This window comes from Podarcis pityusensis (assembly GCF_964106645.2).
Source record: "Podarcis pityusensis genome assembly, chromosome: W".
Classification (NCBI taxonomy): Eukaryota; Metazoa; Chordata; class Lepidosauria; order Squamata; family Lacertidae; genus Podarcis; species Podarcis pityusensis.
The window spans coordinates 17,614,799-17,628,613 of record NC_138045.1 but is presented as its reverse complement, the minus strand read 5'-3'; the positions used below and the strand labels follow the sequence as shown (position 1 = coordinate 17,628,613).

The 13,815-nt window shown below is 44.4% G+C and overlaps 1 long non-coding RNA gene across 1 annotated transcript in view; it reads left to right on the top strand.

Moving 5' to 3' along the window:
• The window catches only part of LOC308467826, a 384,959-nt gene that overhangs the window by 249,879 nt on the left and 121,265 nt on the right, over window positions 1-13,815 (top strand). The window lies entirely within an intron of this gene.

Sequence of the window (13,815 nt, the reverse complement as noted above, 5' to 3'; positions counted from 1 at the left end):
AGGCAGTGATCCATGAAGGGGCTTTTTTGCATTGGGGAACCCCAAATTCACCCTTTATTCAAATATCTTGTACATAACCACAGATCTGACCACAAACATCATGGATCTACTGCTTCATGGCACTGGCCAGATGCTACCCTGGATATATTGGCCAATTTTTAGGTGGGTGTGCTGGGATGGAGGAAACAGAGTCGGCTGAATCTCTATCCATTAAAGATGGGCATCCAATGGCTGGGCCAGAACGATTTCGGTTCGGTTTGCCAGCTCCCAGCTCTTCATGGGCCGCAACAGTCACCTGTAGCCGCCATCAGGAGTCCCAGTGTGATCCTGGATGCTTCTCTCTCTATGGAGGCATTGGTCACAAATGTAGCCAAACTGGCATTTTTTAATCTATGTCAGGTTAGGCGATCGGTACCGTACCTGTCCCTTTCCAACCTAGCCATGGTGATCCATGCAGTAGTCACCTGCAGACTAGACTACTTTAACTTGCTGTACACCTGAGCTGGGGAGGGCAGGGTATGAATGCGATAGAGAGAGAGAGAGAGAGAGAGAGAGAGAGAGAGAGAGAGAGAGATGCAGGGCTACCCTTGAGACTGCTCCAGAAACTCCAAATGGTCTAAAATGCAGATGCATGAGTTCTTACTTGGACTTTGTGGAGAGCCTACATTCAGTTGGTTGTTCATCAGCTAGATTGGCTCCAGGTGGAGTATCGAATCAGGTTCAATGTTTTGGTGCTAATCTTTAAAGCCCTAAACAGGCTGTGACCTTTCTTATCTGTGGGAATTATCTTCCAATACACCCCCCATGAGTGTGACGCTCATCTAACAGCAACCTACTGGTGGTCCCTGGCCCAAAACATATCCAGCTGTCCTCGTCCAGAGACAGAGCCTTTTTGGTGGAACGCTTTGTCTAATGAGACCAGGGCTCAGTTCAATCTATCTCAGTTCTCTCACATGTCATGGTGAGTGGGCTTGCACATTCCTATGACCCTTGTGAGCGAAGCCATTGGGAACCTCGTACTCCCAGCAGGGTCACCCAAGGCGGTAAGGTCAAAGAAAATTAAATATGCTCAGAGTCCTGTAGTGATTTCATGCTCTTTATTGCAGCTTGTAAAACAGTGACTGAATTTCCCCCCCAAACCTCAGGCTTTTATATACATTATTTACACAATGAGTCCCGTCTGATTGGCTGATTCTGCTTCCCTCCTGGAGCCTGATTGGTCTTTTCCTGCAAGCCAATCAGTTCTTGCATTCTAGGATCCTACTTGCCTATTGTTCTAGGATCCAAGCTTAGTACATAACAGGGAAGGAGCTAGACACAGAATGATCCAGGAAGTCCTCAACGTCAGAACAGGTGGATGATAACAAGCATTGTGTTACAACGGCTGTGAAGGCAGATGAAGGCTGCAGCAGATAGGATCCACCAGTTCGTCGTGACTACTCATGCCATCAGAACAGAGCCCTACTGCGAAGACTGTGCGTTGGTCAGCGGGCACTGATCTACACACATAAAACAAATTCACGCACAGGCGTCTTCCAAAAACCCAACCCAACCCCCCCAAACCCTCCCCCCATGGCGATCACTAAATGGCTACAGGGGCAGGAATGTGAAGCCCCTAGTCATGAACCGACACATGGGCGGTCAGTCGTTTTGACTCAAGGAATGAGGCAGTTGAGCAGCTGAGCAGCTGTATCCATGACTGAGCAGCCCTTTTTAGGATCCACTATGCTCACCCCAAAAAGGGGAAGGGGCTGGAAACGGTGCACTAAACATAGTCTGCCTCCCTTTTTCCCTGACTGGATTACCGCGCCCAGTGGGGTCACCAGCCAGGGGTCGTAAAAGACAATTGAAGGAAGAAAAAGGAGGCTACACATTCTTCTGGAAAGGTCTATCTGAACAAGAACATTGAATACATGGGTAGGCTTCGCTATGAAAAATGACCTTGTGAAGCTCCTGTCAGAAGTCCCTACTGGCATTAATGAGCGACTCTCAACTCTTCGAATAAAGCTCACAAAAAACCAACAGGCTACTATTATAAGCACTTATGCACCAACACTGGATGCCGATGAAGACATTAAAGAAAATTTTTACTCTCAGCTGGGTACCATCCTATCAGAGACGCCTAAGGAAGATAAAATTATCCTTCTAGGTGATTTTAATGCAAGAGTTGGGTGAGATTTCAATCTGTGGCCTGGGACTATTGGGAAAGAAGGAGTTGGCAACAGCAACCAGAATGGAATCTTACTTTTGACGATATGTGCAGCGCACAACCTTGTTATTACCAAAACACTCTTTTGACAGAAAAATAAATTTAAAACTTCATGGAGGCATCCTCGATCAAACCACTGGCACCTCTTAGACTATGTTATTGTCCGTGCTAAAGATCAATGTGATGTGTTCCTTACCAGAGCTATGACGAGCGCCGACTGCTGGACAGATCACTAACTAATACGCGCCACGATGGCTATCAAGGTTATACCTCAACGTAGGCTTCAGGGAAGAAAACCAAGCCGCAAAATGAACACTCAAGCCCTTCAAGTTCCCATTAAGCGGGATTGCTTCTAAACGACTCTTAAGGACCATCTGCTTTCAGAATTCCCTGATAACATCGAGGAACACTGGACCAAGCTAAAAACATCCATTATTGCAGTCTGTGAAGAAACTATTGGATACCAAACCAAGAAACACCAGGACTGGTTTGATGAGAATGACAGTGAGATTGAATGCATGATTGACAAGAAAAGGAAGGCATTTCAGATCTGGCAAAGAGAAAGAAACTGTGCCACTAAGAAAAAAACACCTGGTGGCTAAAAATAAAGCTCAAGAGATCCAGCACTTAGCCGACACTCATGATGCACAGAGTTTCTTTAAAGCCACAAAGACCATCTATGGACCAATAAATCATGGCATATGCCCCCTACGCTCAGCAGATGGTTCCACACTTCTAAAAGATAAAGAAGCTATTGCACTGTGCTGGAAAGGACACTACAGTGGTACCTTGGGTTACATATGCTTCAGGTTACATACGCTTCAGGTTACAGACTCCGCTAACCCAGAAATAGTACCTCAGGTTAAGAACTTTGCTTCAGGATGAGAACAGAAATCGTGCTCTGGCGGCGCGGCGGCAGCAGGAGGCCCCATTAGCTAAAGTGGTGCTTCAGGTTAAGTACAGTTTCAGGTTAAGAACAGACCTCCAGAATGAGGTACCACTGTACCAACATCTCCTTAACCACAACTCCCCCATAGCTGCTGAGGTCCTCTCACAAATCCTGCAAAAACAAATTAGAGATGAGCTTGCTGTATCTCCAAATCTGGGAGAGTTGTGTACAGCTATTAACCAAGTGAAAAACAACAAAGCCAGTGGACCTGATGGGATACCTGCTGAAATCTTCAAAGTGGGTGGAATTGAACTTACACAACAACTTCACAAGCTCATAAAAAAAATCTGGGAGAGAGAAGTGATCCCAGCAGACTTCAGGGATGCCAAAATTATAATCTCTTTTTAAAAAGGTGACAGAACTGATTGCGGAAACTATCAAGGCATCTCTCTATTAGCTGTGGCCGGAAAAATCCTTGCAAGGATCTTAGCAAACCGTCTCTTAACATTATCCGAGGTGACCATTCCTGAATCCCAAAATGGTTTTCAGCCTTCTAGGGGGGCAGTGGACATGATTTTCACAGCTCAACAACTTCAGGAAAAATGCAGAGAGCAAAACCAACCTTAGTACTCACACCATGCCGCCAGTTCTAGTGGTGCATCCAGCACCTCAGGGGCTCCCCTTGCTTGCTTATGAGAAGAACTGGCTCTGCATTCCATACAAAATGTTGTGTGCCTGCTGTTTGCTACAGAGACTGAAGATTCCTTCCCCCAGGTTTTGGTCCTGCTCAATAACCAGTTAAGCACTTCCATGCCCCATTCATTTAAACTGCTGAATAAACTTGGCCCTTCCGTGAATCCCATTGAAATCTATAACATTATTCTGGGTTCCGCTAGGGGCGCCTTGGAAGATGGCCGACAATACCATCTCTCCAGCTCACACGAGGTAATTAAGAGGCTGAGATGGGAGTAATCAGCCTCCCTAGATTCTTCCCGGTGGAAGGGAAGACGCAGTCTCATCCGCGGCTGCCCATAAATCACCCCCGAGTTCGAAAAGAAGGAGGGGGTGAGGGCACTGGATGGAAAGCCCTCGAGCGAGCTCAGATCTCCTGGACACTGTCTCCGGGAGCGCTCCAAGTTCCATTTCTTAAGATAAAAGATTGGATACAAGATTTATTGGACATGTTTCGAGGAAAGAAGGGGTACTTTATCTGCTAATTAAGCCAGCCACTGAGACGCTAAGAGTGGTGGATTGGAAAGAAGATAACATCAAAGAACATCTAAACTGGTATGTTGAAACGGAACGGAAAGGGGGGGCCACCAGGTGGCGCATTGGAAGATGGCCGACAATAACATCTCTCCGACCCACACGAGGTAATTAAGAGGCTGCTATGGGAAGTATGCAGTCTTCCTGACCCCCCAAGAAGATGGGGGAGACAGCCTTGCCAGCGGTGTCCACAATGCACCCCCGGATTTGTAAGAAGGGGGTGCCGGTCACTTGGCACAGCCCTCGGTGAAGTCGGCTCTTCCCGGACGCCGTCTCCAATCAGCGCATGCTGGTTCGCTTTAGCTCGAAAATATAATTGGAAACATATAATTGGAAAAGAAGCTAAAGCACATACATCAAGTGAAGTTCGGGTGATAAGACTGCTGATTAATGGATCTCTGTGACCGGAGCAACAGACAAGATAAATAAATCAAGTGAGGAATTACCATCAAGACACTGGTACGTTTGGACTGAAATGGAAGGGGGGGTGGAGGAAAAAACTTTTCTTTTCTTTGCCTTATGTGATTATTAATAACCCTCCACCCCAGAAAGAAGTTTGTTGCATTTGCTAACCATAAGCAGGAATCTAAGAACTGTGTGGAATGAATTTCAAAGAGATTGAATGAATGAATGAATTTATTAATACGGTCACAGACCAGCGTCAACACACACAATATCACAGATCATAAAAAAAAAAAATATCAGAAATACAGAGGACAATATGAATATAACAAGGATTTAAATATAAAAAAATAAAGTTAATTATTAGCGTGCCCCCTGTAATTAACATTTGGGGGTTTGGTCATTATGGGATACCACTTGCTTCCTGCGATTAATTGCAGAAGCACAGAATTTGGCTACATTTAATGTAGTCTTGGGATTCTTGTCCTCTAGCAGTAATTTTAAACTATGGTGTTCCGATTCTTTCCTGGACTTTTGCAAAACAGGTGTAATAAAAGTCAAACGTATATCCTCATAAAGACGACAACGTAATAGTACATGTGAAGCAGTTTCAACTTCCAACGAGCCACAAGGGCAGACCCGTGCTGTGTATGGTTTACCCTCAAATCTGCCCTGAAGTAAGGCAGAAGGGAGAACGTTGAATCTGGCGAGGGTAAAAGACCGTCTGTATTTGGGTACCTGAAGACCTGACAGATAGTTAGCTGGAGAGAAACCTCTCCCATGGTCCCTTATTGCTGGATGTTTGATCATTTCGCTCATGTGGCATTGTAATTCTACGTCCCAGATACGCTGGCGAATTGTAGTCCTAGCTTTCTCGAAGCCTGTCGCTATCAGGTTCTGCTGTGGGATCCCCAAGCCTTTAAGCTTTTCCAGCAGTGTAGCTTTCCATCTGGATTGGTAGGTATCTAATAAGGTTAAAGGTGCCAGCCCAACCGGGAAGAAAATAAGCTTTAGCCAATAATGGATCTTCAATATCCATATCCGAGTACTGATAGGAATTTGCCCAACCTCCAAACGGACCACTATGTTGGATACGCAAGAGGGGATCCCCAGCAGGCAGCGGAAAAACTTAGTTTGGAATGCCTCTAAGAGAGTAAGGTTTTTAAAGCTGCAGATCTGGGATCCATATAACAATTGTGATAGTATTTTGGCAGCAAAGACCTGGGAGGCTGCCGGTATGTGTTGGCCCCCTTTCCCATAGAAGAATCTTATTAACGCTTTGGTAGATCTTTCTGCATTTGCAATAGTATTATTAATCTGAAAGCGCCAGGAGCCCCTTTCCTGGAAGGTTACACCCAGGTATTTAAAGGTTGCTACCTGTTCTATTGAGCGATTGTCTATTCTCCATTCGTGCCTCCTCCTTTTTTTAGAGAACACCATGACTTTGGATTTGTTGTAGTTAATTGTTAGTTGTTCGATGCTGCAGTATTTGGTAAGCGATCTCAAAAGTTTTCTTAATCCAACACAAGAAAAAGAAATTAAAACTGTGTCATCCGCATATAAAAGGACCGGGAGGGGCGTACCAGCCAATTTGGGGGGATGGGCATTTTCTTTCTCCATATTTCCCACTAGCGAGTTGATATAGAAGTTAAATAAAGTAGGTGCAAGGACACACCCTTGCCTGACCCCCTGATGGATTTGGATTTCCTTGGATAGGTGGCCCTGTCGGTCACACCTTACCCGGATCCGTGTATTTTCATATAGACTGTGGATGAGATACAGTAGGCGTTTGTTTATATTTGCGGCGCTTAGCTTTCCCCAAAGCCTGTCCCTCGGTATTAAATCAAAAGCAGATTTGAAATCTATAAAGGCCACGTATAGGGAACCTCCTTTTCTTGATGTATATTTCTCCGCAAGATGTTGGAGAACAAGGCCCTGGTCTAAGGTTGACCGATTTGCCCTAAAACCAGCCTGTGCTTCTGAAAGAATGTGGTCTTGTTCCAACCAGTCCACTAATTTGTCGCATAGGTGGGCAGCGTACAATTTGCTAATGATACTTAGGAGGCTGATTGGCCTGTAATTAGCCGGATCTGATCGGCTCCCTTTCTTGAATAAAGGGATGATGATTGCTAATCCCCAGTCCTCAGGGATAGTGGCCGATTGATCTATGCTGGTAAATAGGGCAGCTAGCACAGGGGCCCACCATTCAACATTAGCCTTAAGGAGTTCCGGTGTAATGTTGTCTACGCCGGGTGCTTTTCCAGGTTTAAGGGATTGGATGAGCCTATAGATCTCTTCAGTTGCTACTGGGGGCCATTCGGCGCCAATATCACTCGGAGCTGGGGGCAGGGCCTGCAGATGTTGATTTGATGTATATAAAGATAGAAAGTAAGCCTCCCAAATCCCAACTGGTATAGTATAATCAATTTCAATCGGGGAGTCTTGCCAACTTTTCGCGACTATTTTCCAAAAAGTGGCTGAGTCTTTCCTTCGAGAGGCCTCTAATAAACGTTGCCACTCCCCCCTTTGGGCTTGAAGCTTTTTCTTTTTAATCAGATCTTTATATTTACGTTTGGCTTCAAACCATTCCGCGGGAAGCAAGGGTAAGTTCGCTGATTTGTAATTCCTGTACTTATCCAGCAAAAAACGCTTTGTAGCAATACATTCCTGATCAAACCAGGGTTTGGATTTGTTGGGGAATAAAGGTTGGTGTGATGTCTTTTTTTGAATCAGGTGGGGTTGCAAAAGTGAGATCAGATCCTGGAACAAGATTATTATTTCAAAGAGATTGGTTAACATTGGAGAACAAAGGAAAGTTTTTATGACGCAGTTTTAAATGGTGTCTCGCTAAGACAGGCTTGTCTAAGAAAGACGGGAGGCGGAGGACCAGTACCATCGGAATGTGAAGGATGATTGGAATGTGATCTAACTGGCAGAGCCTTTTGTGAGAGACTTGGCAAGCCTGCGAAAATTAAAGGACAGGCCGAGGATAATTTTTTTACGGAAGGTGGAATGGCGTCTGTCCCTATGTGTGGGTTTTAGACTCTCACTTTTGGGAGAGTCTAAAACCCACACAGAGGAGTTTGTTTTCCAACCTGCTTGAGAGGATTATCAGAGATCGCAAAGAAAGGATATATGATAACAACAAGAAGATGAAGAAAGTAACAAAGAGACTATCTGGACAGAACTGGATAGAATTTTCTAATTAAAGCAGCAATATAAGTGATGTTTGGACCCCCATTCAGAGCTTGATGTATGGGTACCCCCAACAAAATTTAAAATCTGGCTGTATAATTTGGAATTAATGTGATTTGGAAATAATGTGATTTGATTGGCCTGTTAATAAAAATCATAAAAAAAAGAAACGGAACGGAAAGGAGGGGGGGATAAAACTTTTTCTTTTCTTCTGCGATACTACCTAACAACCCCCCCCCCCCAGAAGAACCGTCATACTACCTATAGCAAGTGAGATTGGAAAATAAACTGTGTGGAAATAAAAATATTAACTAAAGCCTTTGTTTTTCGAAATATTTGGAAGAAGATAAAAAGACTCTCTTGCGACGCACTATTTAATCGGGATCTGCCATTATGAGACAGACTATGTTGCAGAGATTGATAGTCATAGGGGGAGGCGAGCTTTTACTTTGTTATTATATCTGTCTTTCAAGTTCGATTTGGCAAACCTCCCTTGGAAAGACTAACGTTTGGTGCAACTTGTCTGAGAAAATTAACGAGCAAATGCCTAGACTCTATTTCATCGGAACTGAGAAAAGATGGCGTCTGCCACCCGAGAAGGACTTTTGGATGGATTCGGCATAAATACCAGCGCGTGAGGATATACTGCAAACAAAAGACTTACCAGCTGCAAAAAAAAAAAAAAAAAGGAGAGTCATCACAAAGTTCACACAGAGGCATAATAATGCTCGTTTCAGCTCGCCTGTGGAAGCAACTCAGAGGCTATTAAAGAAGAAGGATAATAACAAGATGATTTAAAGAAGGGACTTGTGGACACTTAAAGCAGTAGAAATATGAGATGATTGGACCCCACTGAACTCGAAGCATGGGAAACCCCAACAAAAAAGTATAATTTGGCAAAATATTTGGACTTTATGATATTTATTTGTATAATTTGGAATATTTAATGTGATTTGATTGGATTGTTAAAATGGAAAACTTAATAAAAATTATTATTAAAAAAGGGGGGGGGAGAAATCTATAACATTATTCAGTTGTGTCTTAGCATATTTATGGGAAATGTCACTATTACAAAGAGTTTGGAAGAAGAGTTTGAACTTGATATTCCGCCTTTCACTCCCCTTAAGGAGTCTCAAAGCAGCTAACAATCTCCTTTCCCTTCCTTCCCCACAACAGACACCCTGTAAGGAGCTGCATGTGGAGGAGCGGGGAAGCGAACACAGCTCACCAGATTACAAGTCCACCGCTCTTAACCACTACACCACACTGGCTCAAAAACTAATAGATGGCAGCTATACATAACCTTTAGCTTAAAAAATAGCAACAATATCTATCTAATGGAACAGTGCAGCGTACTAGCTAGTGTCATAGAATCATAAAATCATAGAGCTGGAAGAGACCACAAGGGCCATCTAGTCCAACCCCCTGCCATGCTGGAACACACAAGCAAAGCACTCCTGACAGATGGCCAGCCAGCCTCCACTTAAAAACCTCCAAAGAAGGAGACTCCACTACTCTCCGAGGTGGCATATTCCACTGTCCAACAGCCCTTACTGTCAGAAATTTCTTCTTAATGTTTAGGTGGAATCTCTTTTCCCATAGTTTGAATCCATTATTCTGCATCCTAGTCTCTAGAACAGCAAAACACAAGCTTGCTCCCTCTTCAACATGACATCCCTTCAAATATTTAAACATGGCTATCATGTCACTCCTTAATCTTATCTTCTCTAGATTAAACAAATCCAGCTCCCTAAATCTCTCCTCATAGAGCTTGGATTCCAGACCTTTTACATTTTGGTCACCCTTCTCTGGACATGCTCCAGCTTGACAATATCCTTCTTCAACTGTGGTGCCCAGAACTGGACACAGTATTTCAGGTGTGGTCTGACCAAGCAGAATAGTGTGTTAGCATTCCTTTGCTTGATCTAGACACTATACTCCTATTGATGCAGCCCAGAATCGCATTGGCGTTCTTAGCTGCCACATCACACTGTTGACTCATGTTCAGCTTGTGGTCGACTAAGACTCCCAGATCCCTTTCACAGGTACTGTTGTCAAGCCAAGTGTCCCCCACCTGTGCATTTCATTTTTTCTATCCAGGTGTAGTACCTTACATTTGTCCCTATTGAACTCCATATTGTTGGTTTTGGCCCAGCTCTCTAGGCTATTCAGGTCATTTTGAATTCTGACCCTGTCCTCTGGTGTATTAGCAACCCCTCCCAGTTTGCAGTCATTTGCAAATTTGATTAGCATGCCCTCTATTCCATCATCCAAATCATTTATAAAAATATTGAATAGCACCAGGCCCAGGACAGAACCTTGTGGAACCCCAATAGTCATTTTTTCCAGGATGAAGGTGAGTCACTGATGAGCACTCTTTGGGTTCAGCCCGTCAACCAATTACAAATCCACCTAACAGTAGCTTTGTCTAGCCCACAGTTTACTAGCTTTTTTGCAATAATATCATGGGGGACCTTTTCAAAGGCCTTACTGAAGTCAAGGTAAGCTGGTACAAGGGAAAGCAGGATTGTAATTACCGTAAAAATTACTGATCACTTTGGATCAGCAGTCTCAACCTAACCCGCTATGTGGGGAGAGCCACGTGTTCCTTTGGAAGGCAAATGGAATACAGTGTGATATACTGACAGCTGTTTTAAAAGATGTAACTGTAACTTAAAATCCAGTATCAGAAAAAAATAAAAATATGATGGAGCTACCTCCAGTGACCATGTGGCCTGATATAAGAGGATTCTAAAATCAGTCCTGAAAGTAGACTGAGAATGACACACGCATAGCTTTTGCTCTTCCATTAACAGGGTGAGCTGAAGCAAATTCTTGCCTCCCTTTGGGCTTAGCAATATTTCCTACAGCATTCTTGTTGAAGGGCATTGGAGAGTTAGGTGAGGGTCACTTTTCTGTTTTTCCATCAAGCTCCCAGACAAGAATGCTACAGCATCAGCCCCAAACACTCAGTCTCATAACAAAAAATACTCAACTGAGTTAGGGCTGAGGGTAGGGGAAGTACAATCATGATCTTTCCAGTCCTCTAGAAGCTGACCATTTTGGTCATGGAGCCAAATATCTGTTCCCAACTTTAAAGAGTCTAAACAAGTAAAGAACAAGCTTGTCCTTTACATGCAAAAGCCCTGAAATTCAGCCCATTGGGCAACTGATCATGGGGCTGGGAGGAGGGAGGTAAGGACTAGGACCTTCTCTGCCGTCCACCTCCAACAGCTACACCTGAAAGTTTCATGATGGGGTTCGATTTGAGAAGCTGAATGTTTATAAAGGCACTTAGCCAATTTCTGCCACGGAAATTCTGAACAGAAACACTCTGCAGGTTCAGCCCCCAAAAGAAACTGCTCTATGGTCTCTGTGTTGGGAAATGGGAACAGATCTTGCTCATCACCAACCTTCCCTCCGCAAATCAGTATCACTATGAGGCTGAACTGAACAGCTTGCTCCAGAGTTTTAAGAGATACGTTTCTGTGGTGTAGTGGTTAAGAGCGGTGGACTCTAATCTGGTGAGCTGGGTTCACTTCCCCGCTCCTCCACATGCAGGCTACTGGGTGACCTTGGGCCAGTCACACTTCTCTCTGAACTCTCTCAGCCCCACCTACCTCACAAGATGTCTGTTGTGGGGGTGCAAGGGAAAGGAGATTTTTAGCCACTTTGAGACTCCTTCAAGTAGAGAAAAGCAGGATATAAAAACCAACTCCATGAATAAGAATTTGATGGAAAAGGACCATCCCTGCCATGATGATGAAAACTATACGTTTCGATTTTGCTGTATTATACCAACCTGTGGAATATGACAGTTCGCAGTTTCAAAATCTATTTGGCCACAGTGGATTGACAGTCTGGACACACGAAAACCTCTGGAAGATCTTTTGAATCAATGCCTATGCGAAAGCAGTGGTACCAGTCCTTGCAGTTTCCTTCACAGTAAACCACAGTTAGGTCACCACTGGGCCTCCTGCACCCTTCCTTCAAAAAACATAATGACCAGCAGCCTTCAAACAAGGGAGGTAAAATATCTGAGCAATAAGTTAGTGTATCCTTCCATCCCTCTGGGCATGATCGAGACACAGTAATGTGACTCTCTTTCAAGATTTGTCTCTTCTTGGGAGGAACAGCATCAATTTCCACTTGAAAATATTTGGCTTGTCCTTCAAAATAGGTTTTCTCACTGTAGTATATTATTTCTTTTGCAATCCAGGGTCTAATGGCAGCCATATCCTTTTGTATGAACTGTAATTGGGCAGCAGAAGCAATCGGATGGGCAATGGTACATGTGAAAGGACCATAGTCACTGGAATTACCTTGCCTGGGTATATCAGTTGGTGCAAAAAATGACCAGTCCACAAAACTATAGGGATATTTTGAATCCATCTCATACAGACATGCTAAGAAGGATGTTATTGCATCAATCACGGAGTGGTTCAATCCATGTTTGGAATCTAGATAGAGCATGGTCTTCCTTTTGAAAATGATTACTATCAGTATCCAGTGGACTTCTCTGTCATTTACTGGAATAATCAAAACATCTTTCTTTAGCACTCCAAATCTCAAACAGTTCTTCAGAGCTTGCACTGGCAATCTTTGACATATCTGCATGAAGTGGCAAGTAAGTGGGAAAATTGTTCCATCGTGACCTAGCTCTTTGGCCATGATCACCCTGGAGGCAAGAAAGGCATCTATTATGCGGTCATTTATCCAGTTTGATCCTTTCAGTGTGTTTATGTCATAGTCATACACACAGATGTTGCCAACTGAACCCACAAGTCCCATGGTTTGTAGACTGAGTGTGGGGAAGGTACAGTTGTGCCATGGGGGAACTGATGTACAAATCAGTGATTTGTCCAAACACTTCTCACTTTGTGTTGAGAATATGGGGCTGCTATCAAAAGAATCAATATTGGTCACTGTCAAATCCTCTTTCCCACTTTTTGGAGTGGAGGTCATCTGAGGTTGAGTGCTTTCCAGGTGTCTCATAGTCAGTTGGTGATCTTAAGGAGTCCAACCTCTCAGCAGTCTGCACTGAATCAGATGCTGGAGCTACTGTTATCTTTTCCTGCAGTTTGGTGAACTTTATTCCCGATCTACTCTTCTGTCTTTTATTTCGCTTCAACTGTGTGAGCTGCAACTGGCAAGGCTTCCCTGGTTCTGGTGGCATGCCGATAGATTTTGTGGCAGCTATAATATGGTAACAAGTCCTGGATGATGGGCACGCACACAATGTCCTTTACAGACTTTGCATGCATGGCAGACCGTATGGATGCTGCGTGTGCGGCAGCCCATATGGTCGCCAGGAGAGCGGCTGCCCGTACAGCCGCTGTGAGAGGGGCTGCCTGTACGGACACTACGCGAGCAGCAGCCTGTACAGTCGCCGCGAGAGCAGCTGCCCGTATGGCCCATACGGTCGCTGCGAGAGGGGCTGCCTGTACAGCTGCCGCAAGAGCGGCAGCCCACACAGACGCCGCACAAGCGGCAGCCGGTACAGCGACTGTACTGTCACCCTCCCCCCAGCATGGCACCCCGGGGGACCACTACCCCGCTGCCCCTTCGTATGCCCCTGCAGTCAATCGAATGTACTATGAACAATCTGAAGTCATGCTGGGCACAATTCACCACTAATCCTGTTCTTTTTCTAAAAACACTTGGTGGATTCCAAGAAAGCTGTCAGCAGGCACCATGATGCCCATGGGCACCACATTGGAAACCCCCTATTTCAAAGTTTGCACTGACAAAATCTGTTGGCAAGAAAACTTGCAGTTAAACCTCCATTTATAATTACCACCCCCACAAAGCAACCAACTTTTTGTTAGTTTCTGCTTCCTCACTGAGCAGCTGC